General features: G+C 35.3%; 1 protein-coding gene across 1 annotated transcript in view; it reads left to right on the top strand.

Moving 5' to 3' along the window:
• Positions 1-13408: 13408 nt before the first annotated feature.
• The window catches only part of LOC136825786 (potassium channel subfamily K member 18-like), a 248885-nt gene continuing 248121 nt past the window's right edge, over positions 13409-14172 (top strand). Inside the window, exon 1 of the mRNA XM_067082676.1 lies at positions 13409-13455. The gene's annotated coding sequence lies outside the window, so the exon portion shown is untranslated. The remainder of the gene's footprint in view (positions 13456-14172) is intronic.

The raw sequence follows: 14172 nt of genomic DNA, 5'->3' as shown, positions 1-14172 counted from the left end.
AGGATGAACTTGGCAATAGCTGATTGGATGTTTTTCTCCGGAGCCATCCCTTACTAGGGGAAATGTGTTATTTACCAAATCAATATACAATAAGGAACGGTGGGTCTGGCCAGTACGTGGAAAGATAATTGGTAACGAATGCCAGATGCTACGGTGCAATAGAACTTGATGTATGATTGCTTAGAAACGGGAGTTGTAAAGTTGAAAGCATACACACACACACACATATATATATGTATATGCACATATATGTGTATTTACATACATGTATATATGTATATGTGTGTATGTGCGTGGTCTGGGCGTGGGCACGCGCGAGCACCTAAGGTACTTTAAAGCATCCATTCACCTTCTGTTGTTTATAGTTCACAATTTTGAGAAAATAAAGAGTAGAGCAATCTGTGCTTTATAGGAAGACGATTAATTCAACTTTAGTGATTTCCAGACTAGATTAAAAGTTTATTAGAATTTTTATTAAAGTACGGAAAGATAATCTTTAGAGAGTTAGATTAAACAGGTTTACCATAATGGGAAGAGAGAGAGAGAGAGAGAGAGAGAGAGAGAGAGAGAGAGAACGAGATTCTTTATTCAACTGTGTTTTCGAACTCTTATTAAAAAGGGATTTCCATCTCAGCCTACTAAAAAACCAGCCAGTGAGATATTCGATCTTTTAAACAATACCGTTCAGAATGCGAAGTCTCTTAAATGTGGTTCCACTTTTTTAATGTTTACTCATTCTTTTTTCCTGCGAAAGATGAGTCTGCAATATGCAGATCTAATCCTCTTTCAAAGTTAAGGGTAAAAGAAGTTCAGTGTTGGTAGCCCTGATATTCTTGTGCTGGCAAGCCTGCATTTTTCTATCCTTCCTAATTCCTGGCCGCCTCATGAAAAGATTAGGCTAAAGCGAAAACACACTTTTAATTATATTAAGAAGCACTATTCCTGTTTTGCGGTGCCTGCAAAGAGGTTTCTCCCAAAATCTGTGAAAGTGTTCTTGCGTCCCCTTTTTTTTTTTTTTTTTTTTTACCCGCTTAATTCTGGGAGACTTCCCACGCAAGTAAAATGAAAATCTGTACTTTTAATAGTGTTGAGGGACGTATACGTCATACACGAATTTCATTAATTGAATTCATCTATATAAGTGATTCAAGGTGATGAATTTCAGTCCAACTCCCATTTTCCTGATGTAGATGAGTAATCCAGAATATAAGCTTTTGATTTGTTCATATTGCACATTTTGCTGGGCTGCAAAGTTGTGAAAATTGTGCCTTAACACAATTTTCACCGATAAACTTTATGTATAAGCAGTCCAAAAGTTCAGGTTGTTGATCTAAGTTTAAGCTCGATTAGTTGTTCAGAAACTGTTAACATATTTTCTTAAATCTTGCTAATTGCGTTTAAAACACCAAATGTACAATGGTCACTCGACAAACTTGCTAATAATTGGGTATTATCCTGACAGTTTTACATATCTAATCAATACACATTCTGCGATTTCCGGTAATTTGTAATTAATTCATCAGTTCTGATACCTGTGTTTTTGGTAATAACAAACGTACATTATAGTGAGTGATGTCTTAATCTTTAGTTTGCCATCGTATTTACGTTTATTTATGTATACTTGCAGCGATATGATTCATTCTTAATTTATCATTTTGTTGGTCAGTTGTATGATAAGGACATTAATGTTTTATGCCAAAATTCATTTCCCAGTTCAATATATCTTTGACAGACGACAAATCCTATTATAAGCTGATTGTGAGGCATATATACTGACTCTGATTGAATGAGGATGCTCGAGTGACCTGACTATTTTTTTTTTTTTTTTTTTAAGGAAAGGGCAGAGCCTCGTCCCATGGGAAGACCCTTTCCGGGATTAAGCTTGGCTCATAAATCTGTGACAGCGGAGGCGAAACTCAAGAGATTTCTAGAATTTCTTTTAAATTCTTTTAATAAAAGAAGTGGGTTTTGGAGTGGTTTTCTGTCCGTGTATTTATGAATACATAAATGATGTTGATTTGAATAACAACGTGTATTATGATTCATGTTGGTATTTAATGGTGTCTCTAACAGCCTGATTTTTTGTGAGCTTTTGTATGGCTTTTTTTTTAATACACTGCAAAAAATTTTTAAAATTGACTGGAAAGGCGAATAGCTCCTTAAATTCCCTGTACAGTCAGCCCATACGACCTTTTGCCATTCAGATCAATTTTAATGAATTTTCTTTTATGTCTCTTTTCAGATCCATACTCATAAAATCCTGTTTAAGGTAAGTCCAGCTTACTTCCGTATGAATAAGTTATTCATCCATTCCTTTCTAAGAATAGTAATTTACATCTCAATGAACGACAAAAGGGAAATTATTTTTCTCTTGAAGTCGTCCCTTTTCGTTTAGAGAAAATATCGTTATCTCCTTTCGTGCAAAATGCCATTGTGCTGGAAATGATTTTACCAGCGCATCTGATGCATTAGGCATAACTAGCCTTGATTCCGTTGATATAAATTCCGTTCTCAGATGACTGGCAGAAAAATGAAAAGTTATCGGTACACATGATTTTTAAATTATTAAGAATAGAGAAATGATGAATGATTAGCTCTCACAGTCTATTAGAATGCCTATGTGATAAAATCCAGTGACTAACTAACCTCTTTCCTAATCAACGGGAACCACTGGAATAATGTCAAACAAAGTTACGAGCTGACTGTTGTTAAGCACAAAAAGAGGTTGATTCATGCGACCAAAATGGCACGGAATAATACATGGACCGTAGATCTAAATATCAATTAAATTTATATCAGCTGACAAGGTCAAAACATAAACAAATGTTAGATCGAGAGAGAATAAAAATATGGAACATACAGGCTATAGACGGCAAAAGACCAGAGCCGTGAGTGCCCACGAGAAACAGAAAGACAAAATTCCTGGAAACCAAGAAGGAAAGAACTTTATGAAGGGCCGTCCGTGTTTACCTTCTTGTGTTGTGTCTCGTAAAAGCTCTTCTTCCTCCTCTTTCCGGTTTTCCTTTTGACCTGCAACTTTTATGTGTTGGCCTTGGGTTGTTTTCTCCGCTGGATTTGTATATCTCTGTTCATTGGTTGGAGAACTGTGCTTTCTTTTCTCCATTGTATTTTTTACTCTCTTAGAGTTGAGGTCATTTTTTTTCTTAGAGTTTGTGGAATTTCTCAGTTAATTATTAGGAGGACGCATTTATATAACTTTTTACTTTCTTTATTTTTGCACGAGTCTAGATTTTACAATAATTTATAAGTCTCTTCATGACTATCATTCATTTAAAATTGGGTGGTGTAATTTCACCTTGGTTATTTACATGTATGATTAAATTTTTTTTTTGTCGTTTCTGTATTGCTCTCTTTTATATTTTTATGCCAATTATTTATTTGAAGGACTCTTGATCTAAAGTCAGTGACTTAATCGCTTTATTAATTCATTTGCCTAACTGCAGTATTTTGATCAATGATTTTAATGACCAACTAAACTTCAAACACACCAGCACAACAACACGCGCTCGCGCGCACACACTCAAACTCGCACACACACACACACACACACACACACACGCACACACATACCTTCCCATATACACACACACACACACACACACACACACACACATATATATATATATATATATATATATATATATATATATATATATATATATATATATATATATATATATATATATATATATATATATATATATATGCGTGTGTATGTGTTTGATTGTTTGTGAGTGCGTGTACTTATTAGAGAGAAGGAAGCTAAAGATTAAGAATATAGCGATATTATAGTTATTACTGAGTTATTTCAGTAATTCAACATTAGACGTGAATTTCTTAAGGCAAAAGGGTAAGTGAAGCAACTATAAAAATTTTGCACGCATGCAGACCATGACTTAAAGCAGGGCTTCACATGTAGTCAACAGAACTTTGACACCTCATAACAAAAAGAAAATAGATAAAGTGAAGGTAGAGTGAAAGGATGGATGATGATGGATTACAAATAGGTCGAGCAGTGTGTGTAAGTCTTCTATTCACATGGTTGAAACACAAAGGTAACCAGGTAGAATTAAATAAAGGAAAGCCATTAAACTAACTGCAATGTATACTAAATGTATGTAGCAGAATAAAAAATACATACAAGAGTATTTAGATAAATGAATATATAAACGTTAGAATATAGTAATGAGTATATATATATATATATATATATATATATATATATATATATATATATATATATATATATATATGTATATGTATATATATATATTTGTATACATATGCTCATTACACTATTTTAATTTTTATATATTCATTTCTCTAAATAATGTCGTATGTATTTTTATTCTATTGCTTACATTTAGTGTACACCGCATTGGTTATTGGCTTTCGTTTATTTAATTCTACCTGGTTACCTTTGTGTTTTAACCATAGTTATCGAAGACTTACACACACCGCTCAACCTATTTGTAATCCACCATCATCCATTCTTTCGCTCTACCTCCCTTTATCTAATTTCTTATTGTTATGAGGTGTCAAAGTGTGCTGACAATATGTGAAGCCTGGTTTTAAGCCATGGTCTGCATGCGTGCAAAATTTTTATAGTTGGTTCGCCTCCCCTTCTATATGGTCTGTCTGGTCTCCGCAACTGCCTCCTGGAGATGTTTCAGGTGTATTTATTGATGTGCTTGAGCTGGAAAAGAGCAGCTACAGTTAACAATTATTTTCAGTTTGTCGTCTCTCCCAGGCTTTCCTTTCCACTTTCATCCTTCTCACCTATTTTGTGCCTGCCAACTTTTTCTATCACATACCCAAGAATTCTTACATTGTTTCTGTCAGTTTTGGTGTTCTATATATATATATATATATATATATATATATATATATATATATATATATATATATATATATATATATATACATATATATATGTGTATAAATATAAATGAGTGTGTGTGTATGTGTGTGTGCCACGTAAAACAAATTGTAAAAAACTTTAATTTACTGGGATACATATTGTTGAGTTATGATTTTTAAAGGTGTTGACCAATACTTTCAACCTCTGTTGTGTTAACATGACTGACATATGTTACATGAAGTGGAATTTACATATATACATATATATATATATAAATATGTGTGTATATATATATGTATATATGTATGTGTGTATGCAGTGTGTAGGTGCTTATATATATATATATATATATATATATATATATATATATATATATATATATATATATATATATATATGTAATATATATATTGAATGGACTGCTATGGGCTTCACACAGGTTCAACCAATGCAGTAAAATGGGCCTGGAAAGACCATAAGAAATCGAGACAGCAACCGGGAAAGGGATTCAGCAAAACCAGCAAAATTACCTTAATACTAGTTTAATATACAAATTTACATATTTACAAATGAGTCATGCTTGGAGCAAAAAAGTAATCACATCACAAATATTAATGAAACATTCACCAAACAAGTTAGTTAAATGACATGGATGTAGCTAAATCAATGTTACTTTGAAAACACCATCAAAGTAAACTACCAAATAGTTAACATTTAAATTGAACTTAACAACACTTAGCTACATCAAAAACGAAAATCAGACAGCATCAGCAATAAATGCTCAAACATCACCAAACAATAAAATAAGTATACCCTTTAACTTCATAAATAACACACCACATGAAGTAAGCAGCATACATAATACCAAATCGTGAGTATTAAATAACAAAATAATATAACAGTATCTGAAGAATAATTGCACTTCAATAAATCAACCTCATGCAGTACAAAATCACCACAGACAATCTACAGTGATGTCGAGACCCCATCAAAGGTCGAAGGAGGACGAGCAGCATTAAACAATGCCATACGATCATCGAAAACCGCCCCATGACGCCAACAGGATCATCTCCAAAAAATACAGATGATCGATAGTGTCAAGGCAACAGCAACACTGCTGTCAAACAGGAACAACACTGCTCCACTGATGGACAGGGTTCAGCCATCAACATCATCCTCGAACTGCAGAGGGCCACAGGTAGCGAATACCTGCAGTTCCAAAATACTCGAAGCTGCTGCTATGCTGTCGAGAACTAGACTAGCTGCTATCGCAAGCTTGACTATAGCTAACGAAAATGCAAGTGGCAGACATGACCTACTTACAAAAAAAAACAAGCACCACCGGCTAAGGAGCGCGCCCTCAGCAAGGGAACAATCGGAGAGCAATTGTTCCAGACAAAAAACCAGCACTAAACCTCACAATATATATATATATATATATATATATATATATATATATATATATATATATATATATATATATATATATATATATATATACATATATATATATATATATATATATATATATATATATATATATATATATATATATATATATATATATATTAACTTTATCACATACACAATTTTGTGTGCATTAGCAGAATTACTAAAAGGACCTCATTCAAACTGGATGGTATCTAATGGAATATTTATTCAGAAAAAGTTACAAGTTTTCTTGAACAAACAGTCCACATTATCAAGTATCCGTACAGTCTACTGTACGGATACTTGATAATGTGGACTGTTCGTCCAAGAAAGCTTGTAACTTTTTCTGAATAAATACTCCATTAGATACCATCCAGTTTAAATGAGGTCCTTTTAGTTATTCTACACACACACACACGCACACACACACACGCATATATATATATATATATATATATATATATATATATATATATATATATATATATATATATATATATGATGTGAGTAGTTATTAAACTTTAGCTTGCCTCATGAAATTACTGCAGACTCCAGAGAATATCCTTGTAAAATTACTCTATACAAAAGGAAAGCAAATGGTTTAAATGTCTCGGAACCCCACCCCTCTGCACTAAAAAAAGGAAATTTAAATAGTCTTTAAAGGGAATTAAGTCCAAGAGCTGTAAAGCCTCAAAAAAATAGAGGAAAAAATGCGCCGAAGTTTCTTTGGGGTAATCGAGTTTTCCGGTGGTGGTCTCAGCCACGGCCCATGAAACTCTTGGCCGTCGCCTATGAAACTTTCAGTCACGGCCCGGTGGTGGCCTGTGTTGTTGGCACCCACAGCGGTGCCAGACGCACGATCGTGGCTAATTTTAACCTTCAGTAAAATAAAAACTACAGAGGGTAGAGGGCTGCAATTTGGTATGTTTGATGATTGGAGGGTGGATGATCAACATACCAATTTGCAGGCCTCTAGGCTCAGCAGTTTTTAAGATCTGAGGGCGGACAGAAAGATTGCGGACGGACAGGCAAATAGCCGTCTCAATAGATTTATTTTACAGAAAACTAAAAACATTGAAAAATACTCGGAAAAGAAGTCTCATAATCCTTAGACGTTTGTCTTGTAGATTCCTGGAAAATCCCGTTGTTGCCAAGACGCTACTGGAGATATGTGCGACTTACGGATTTTATGTTGGGATTTCAGGGGATTTTTTATCTCGGGTTTAAACCGTGCATGTTTATCCTCCCGTCTGAATGGCTGTTTACATTCGAAGATGGAGATCCTGGTATTTGTATTTTCTCAGTATAAAAGACAGCTTGGATGTTCAGGCTTTCTGTTGAGCACATAGATTTTTTCAAAATTTTTACCGCAAGGTAGTATTCCCAGTATCCCTCCCACTTACTAAAAGACACGCGTCTGTCAAAGGAAAAAGAGAGAGAGAGAGAGAGAGAGAGAAAAAAAAAAAGTAAAAAATGGGCCAAAGTTTCCTCGGCGCAATCGAATTTTCTGTACAGCATATAATGCTGCATGAAACTTTCAGCCACGGCCCATGGAACTCTAGCCGCGGCCCATGAAACTCAGCTACGGTCCGATGGTGGACTCAGCCACGGCCCATAAAACTCTTAGCCGCGGCACATGAAACTCAGTCACGGTCCGGTGGTGGCCTGTGTTGTTGGTACCTATAGCGGTGCCAGATGTATGATTATACCGAACTTTAACTTTAAATAAGATAAAAACTACGTAAACAGAATGTGTGCTTTATGAGACCTTATGGAGACTTCGTCTTCCCAACGGCCTCAGCATTACCCAGTCCTGAGGTAATAATTCTTCATTTCGCATTCTCGACAGAGGCCGCCGTAAAATTCTGCCTAGACCAAACCGAAGAATAAATGTGACAAATCTAGACCAAACTTGACGATGACTAGTTGGTGCATACATTATCATAGTTATTTTGCAGGTCTTGAGTAGTCTTCTTTGGCAACAATTGATCTGCAGTTAATGAAATAGATGTTAGAAAATAAAAAGTTGACATTGCAACTTTCTACTTTTTATGTTGGAGTAATAAAATTACAAACGGTCAACAACGGGTATTCACTAGGTAAAGGCTGGGAAATATTGGGCGAAGACTGGTTACAAAAGCAGAAATGTTTTCTGTGCAAATCATCCGGATATAATTCCATCAGATATGTCCTGCCATGTCCTTAATCCCTTCTCTTTGCGTATCAAATTACACGATCATTTGTATGACATGAGCCTTAAGAAATACACCGTGGAAGACTGATGTAAAACAACATTTGTAACAGTCTTTGGACCAAGCGTCAATGGGAAACTGCAATAAATCTCTTTCAGGGTCCAGTGAGCAAACTCAGCAGGGAGTGTGATATACAGCATGAGATTAATGTCAGGCGAAAACTCTTTCTCAAGAGAAAGAAAAAATATGAGACTTTTCGTGGACCTAAGATTCTGTAATACTGGCTCTGTGTCTCTTTTCCTGGCATAATCCTCATGAGTGGCACTGCGAATTCAGACTCACAATGCCACCTTTAAGGATTATACCAGATGTTGCAGAAATATTCAGCTTTTGTTTGAGAAACAGATAGATAGCTAGGTGATAGCTGGATAGACAGGCAAACGATAAATGTAATGATTAAACTCCTTTAAAACCAGAAGTCCCCTTCTTGGAAATAATATGATTATAAATTCTTCCAAATGATATGAATGATGTTTCCAATCTTTCCCATTCACCTATAAACGTATGATGAACGACCTTACAAGAGGAACAAATAAAGTCATCTTTCATTTACCAGTTGTCCCCAAAAATCCCTGATAATATCATAAATCATAAGTCGAATCTCTAGCAGATGCATATCATTCCTGAAAGAAGAAACCCGGTGGAGAAAACAATATTTTTCTCTTAATTAAGCTGAGTCATTAAAATTCTCCTTCAAACACAAATTACCGTTCTGGGATTTCCAGGAACTCATTCCAGGGATCGAGTCACTCATTCATTCTAATTACTATTCTTAATTACAATTCTTTCCTTTACGCGCGCGTGCACACGCTTGTGTGCAAATGCTTGGGTGATTTATGGCGCATTGATGCTTGGGTTCTCCTCTTTTTTTTTTTTTTTTTAAATCCTCGGAGAGAATCTCAACTGCCGACGTACATGAAAAAGAACAGAAATATTCTTTCATTTTAGGTTCTGTTTTCTTTTCCATACGGAATAAGGTATTCGTTTGCGTGATTACAAGTCGGGTGAATCCTTCGACAGGTGAAGAATCGATGCCAATCAAGCATTACTTCAGCAATATAATGGTTTACCCAATTTGGCAAAGAGTGTGAGTTTTTTTCACCGTGAAGCCAGCTTTTATTACAAAAATACACATAATATGGTCTTAATGTTAAATAATGCTATATATATATATATATATATATATATATATATATATATATATATATATATTATATATTTATATATATACTGTATATATATATACTTTTTTTTGAATTTAGATGACTTGATATTGCAATTTAAGTTCATTTTTTTAAAATAAATACAAGTGGTATTCACTCTGAATTTGATAATCAGCTCAGTGGTCAGGTAAAGTTGTTTTATTAATAATAATAATAATAATAATAATAATAATAATAATAATAATAATAATAATAATAATAAAGTATTCACTAAACACAGAGGCCCTGACACTACATATACTGGCTATCGCCAACTTCCGATCCAACCAGCGAGTGTAAATGATAAATCACATTTCCCAAGAAGAGAAACACTGTAATTCAGTGGTGAAAGACATGACACTTCGCTTTATCATTGATAAATAATTCTGCGTTCAGACTTATATATCATGGCATCAGCCAAGCCGTATCCGAAGCTATCCCACTTTGCTGGTTTGCTGTCTGTGATTATCATTATATCTTAAAATGAATTTTTTAAATGTCTCTAATAAAAATTGTCGGAAATTATTCTGATAATTCAGTCTAGGTTTGATTTTAATCCAAAATTATGGATCTACGTGAATTGTTTGCATTGTCAAGAGAATCATTTGTTGATAGGAAAACGAATTTGTAAATGGAACTGCGACGTATTTGCACCAAATAAAACCTATCGTGAAGTAGTTTCTGAATGGCTTACGCGTTATCGAAACTACTCTGGCATTGGGAGGGATATTAGAATCACTCTTTATTATCATAACATTATTGTTGTTTTGAGAACAACTGTTGCTGCATTGTCGGATTGCCTTGGTTAGAATGGAATCAGCTGCAAATCAAACCAAAATGACAACGAACATAGCTGTTATTAGCTGCGATGCCAAACTTCTTCCCGGCTACAGTTAATCTGCATCCCTCAATTCGGGTTCGTTAATCCGGTCATAAAATCCTAACTATCCCTCGCCCTGACTGTCCAGAAAAAAAAAGACATCGTTCCGGGACAAGGCCGACTTAACCTACAATCTACCATCACTTGAGCAGCTAATAAAAGTATTTTTTTTCTATCACATTATATCATTTATTTTCATCAGTAACTCTGGGGCATTTTGTATAATTCATTCAGATTATTAGAAACTAAATCATCCTTATCCTACCCTGTTATCAAAACAGTTTAATGTATAATTTCAATTCTTCATTCACCGTCTTTTTCATTTACTATAAATCAGCCTTTAGGCTACCCGTCATCAAATTCAGTTCTCTCGCTCATTTTACCTCTTCAGTGCTAGAAACGCAGAACAATAGTGTCGAGCTGTTTACCCGCTCTGACCTGGCATGAGGAAGATGTGGCAAAGTATCTTCCACATCTACAGGATATCCCAACTTGAGTCAAGGTTTTATGAATCAAATCTGCGAAAAGTGGCACCGTCTAAAACGTACTATACAAGTCAGTGGTCATTTTGGTTTAAGAATAAGAGAGATGCAGAAGCAGAGATTATGAAATCAGTAGAGAGGGGAGAATAAAATCACTGCTCTTAAGGACTGATATTTTTTCATCTTACAAAATACAGCTAAAAATATATGTACGAAAACAAGAGCAAATGAAGTAAAGACTAAACTTATTTTCAACCCTGTATGTCACCCTGCGCTGGAAATTTGGATGCATGCAAGAGAAAACAAAGGAAAATTAATGTCACTTCTGTGAAAAGCCCTTGATTCCCTTTGATGAAGCAAGTGCTTAAATGAAAACACTTTAACTTTAATCCATTTCGAGTTGCTATCCAGAATGGGAGCATATGTGCGAGCCACTCAAAGTCAATATGCATGTGAGTGGGAAGGGTTTTTGTCGTTACAACGTTCTAAGAAAAAATTAACGAAGGATTGAAGTCGTCTCTTACAGTCAGTTCTAACAGAATTCAGGGAAAACATTAAATAAAGCTCATAGATCTTACATCGAGTTAAGCGTGAACTGGGCTGTGAGGAAATACTATTTTGCTGTTTATTTACTGTACCTGTTTTTTTTTTTTTATAAACATTCAAAAACTCTCTGGTGTACTATCGACAATTTCTCTCTCTCTCTCTCTCTCTCTCTCTCTCTCTCTCTCTCTCTCTCTCTATATATATATATATATATATATATATATATATATATATATATATATATATATATATATATATATATATATATATATATATATATATATATATATATATATACACATTTATATATATATATATAATCAAGCAAACAATTCTCTTCTTGTACATTCTTCTCTATTTCTCTCTCACTCTCTCTCTCTCTCTCTCTCTCTCTCCTCTGTATAAATAAACAATTCTTTCCTGTACATTCTTCTCAACCCCCACCCCAGTCTCTCTCTCTCATCTCTCTCTCTCTCTCTCTCTCTCTCTTCCCAAGGAACAGAGTCATATTAGCAGCTTTGTTTTGGCGTGCATGAAAGGAGCTCATTTTTCTCACAAGGAGCATACAATGCACTGTCTCCCCCTCGTCTAGAATACTTAGCAGGCTTATCTATATTCCCCTCGCTTATTCTCGACACAGCGTCTGTGTTATGCAGATTTTGTTTTTGGATGTCTACGGCGCATTTTCTCTTTGTTATTTTGTTTTATCTAGGTGGGTAGATTTTTTTTCCTACCTGGTCGATGAGAGGTCATTTGTCGACATTGTCAGCAGTTTTTTTTTTTTTTTTTTAGAATTTTTTAATCTATAAAGTTCTCTTGGAATCTGAGTATTTTATTGATACATTCACAAAACTATTGTTTGCTTCATTTTAAATTTTCAGTTCGAATATCGTTTACTTGAATCTTGATTTAAGTTTTGGATTTTTTTTTTTTTTTTATATTTAGAGCAATTTTAGGGATGGCAAGGTTAGAACAATAAGTATAATATAAATTTGGTATTTATGATATATAAATATTATGACAATTTTCTTAAGAAAAAACAAATATTTTCAATATTCATTTTCATTCTCAAAACTTTTTATATATTAGTTTTACTAGTTCTACAAAGTCAAGCCAGTTTTAAGTGAATATACAGAGCATATCGTTGGAATTATTATCCTAATTTATTTAACTTTTCAGTTGGATAATGCCATTAGATTTCGCAACTAAATTTCCTTAAGTCGCTTTATCTGCCCTGATATCCCGTAGGCCTCTCAACAGAGAGCTAAACAACGCGTAGATAATTAAGGCCTAAGAAGCATCGCCTCCTTAAGAGCCTTTAATCCCTATTATCTCGTCTCTCCTGGTCTCTGGAGATTAAGTTCACGGGTTAATGACCTCTTCTTTGCCTTCGTTTTATCTCCCCTTTCTTCCTCACCACTAACTTTTTTTTTTTTTTTCCAAGTCTGTAAGGTAGGGCAATTTGTAGAAGGCAACGCATACTGCGGTCTCCTGTTGAAGATTATTGAACGAATCGGTAGCGGCCGTGGTGCTGGTGGAGTTGCATGGGAGCATGAGAGTTCCTCCTTCTCTTCCTCCACCATCATTTCCTACTCCTCCTCCTCCTCCCCTTCTCCCGTTTACCCCACCCACCCCCCAAATATCCCTCCCCTTGAATGTACCCCCAACTCTCCAGTAAGGGAGTGGCTGTCAGACCCTCACTCCTGCGGGCTCTCCGAATGGAGTTTTCTCATGGCCTGCGACACAGGAGGATCTTGAGAATACTCCTCACCCACTCCCAGTAATACTCACTCAATTTCTGCTTCCCCTCCCCTACTCCTTGGAGTGCCAGATTACTTCCCAACGTTGTTGACAAGTCGTTCTCTGTGACAGACTGGAGTGGAAGATGTCGTCTTGATTGTGTGTTTATATCTTGAAGTTGCTCTTCTAAACACGTGAGAGACGACGGTCTGCCTCTCAGGGCACCACGTGTGTTTGTTTGTGTGTGTTTGTCGGCCTATCCACTTTCTTGCAGGTAGAGAGCAGGAGGAGGAGGAGGAGGAGGAGGAGGAGGAGGAGGGAGTGAAGACCACTGGGAGGAGGAGGAGGAGGCACCACATCGTTTCTTCCTGATGCGTTTGTCCTCTTGTGTGATGACTTGGTAGGATGAAATGGCAAAATATTTCAGAAAATACCTGTGGATCGTGTGGGATAGTCGCTTCTCGCTTCATGCCCATGTGGTAGGAATCTATACGTGAAATCGCTGAGACTTATGAACAAAGAAATTACAGATTTACAAGATTCCAAAAGATATTTATTCGAAACTCAAATATCCAAGTAATCGTTCATTGGATAACTGATAAGCACTGTGTCTGTTTGCATAAATCTAAATAATCAAAATCGTATCTTATCCAAATCGAAGGAATTTTCAGTTTCGTGTTGTGAAATTAAATTGGAGAGAAAAGCCACTGTAATTAACGTGTCTTTTGCCGTGTATCTTTCTAAAACAAATATAAAA

Source organism: Macrobrachium rosenbergii, chromosome 3 (assembly GCF_040412425.1).
Source record: "Macrobrachium rosenbergii isolate ZJJX-2024 chromosome 3, ASM4041242v1, whole genome shotgun sequence".
NCBI lineage: Eukaryota > Metazoa > Arthropoda > Malacostraca > Decapoda > Palaemonidae > Macrobrachium > Macrobrachium rosenbergii.
Note: the sequence above shows the minus strand (reverse complement) of the source record. Positions and strands in the feature narration are given on the sequence as shown.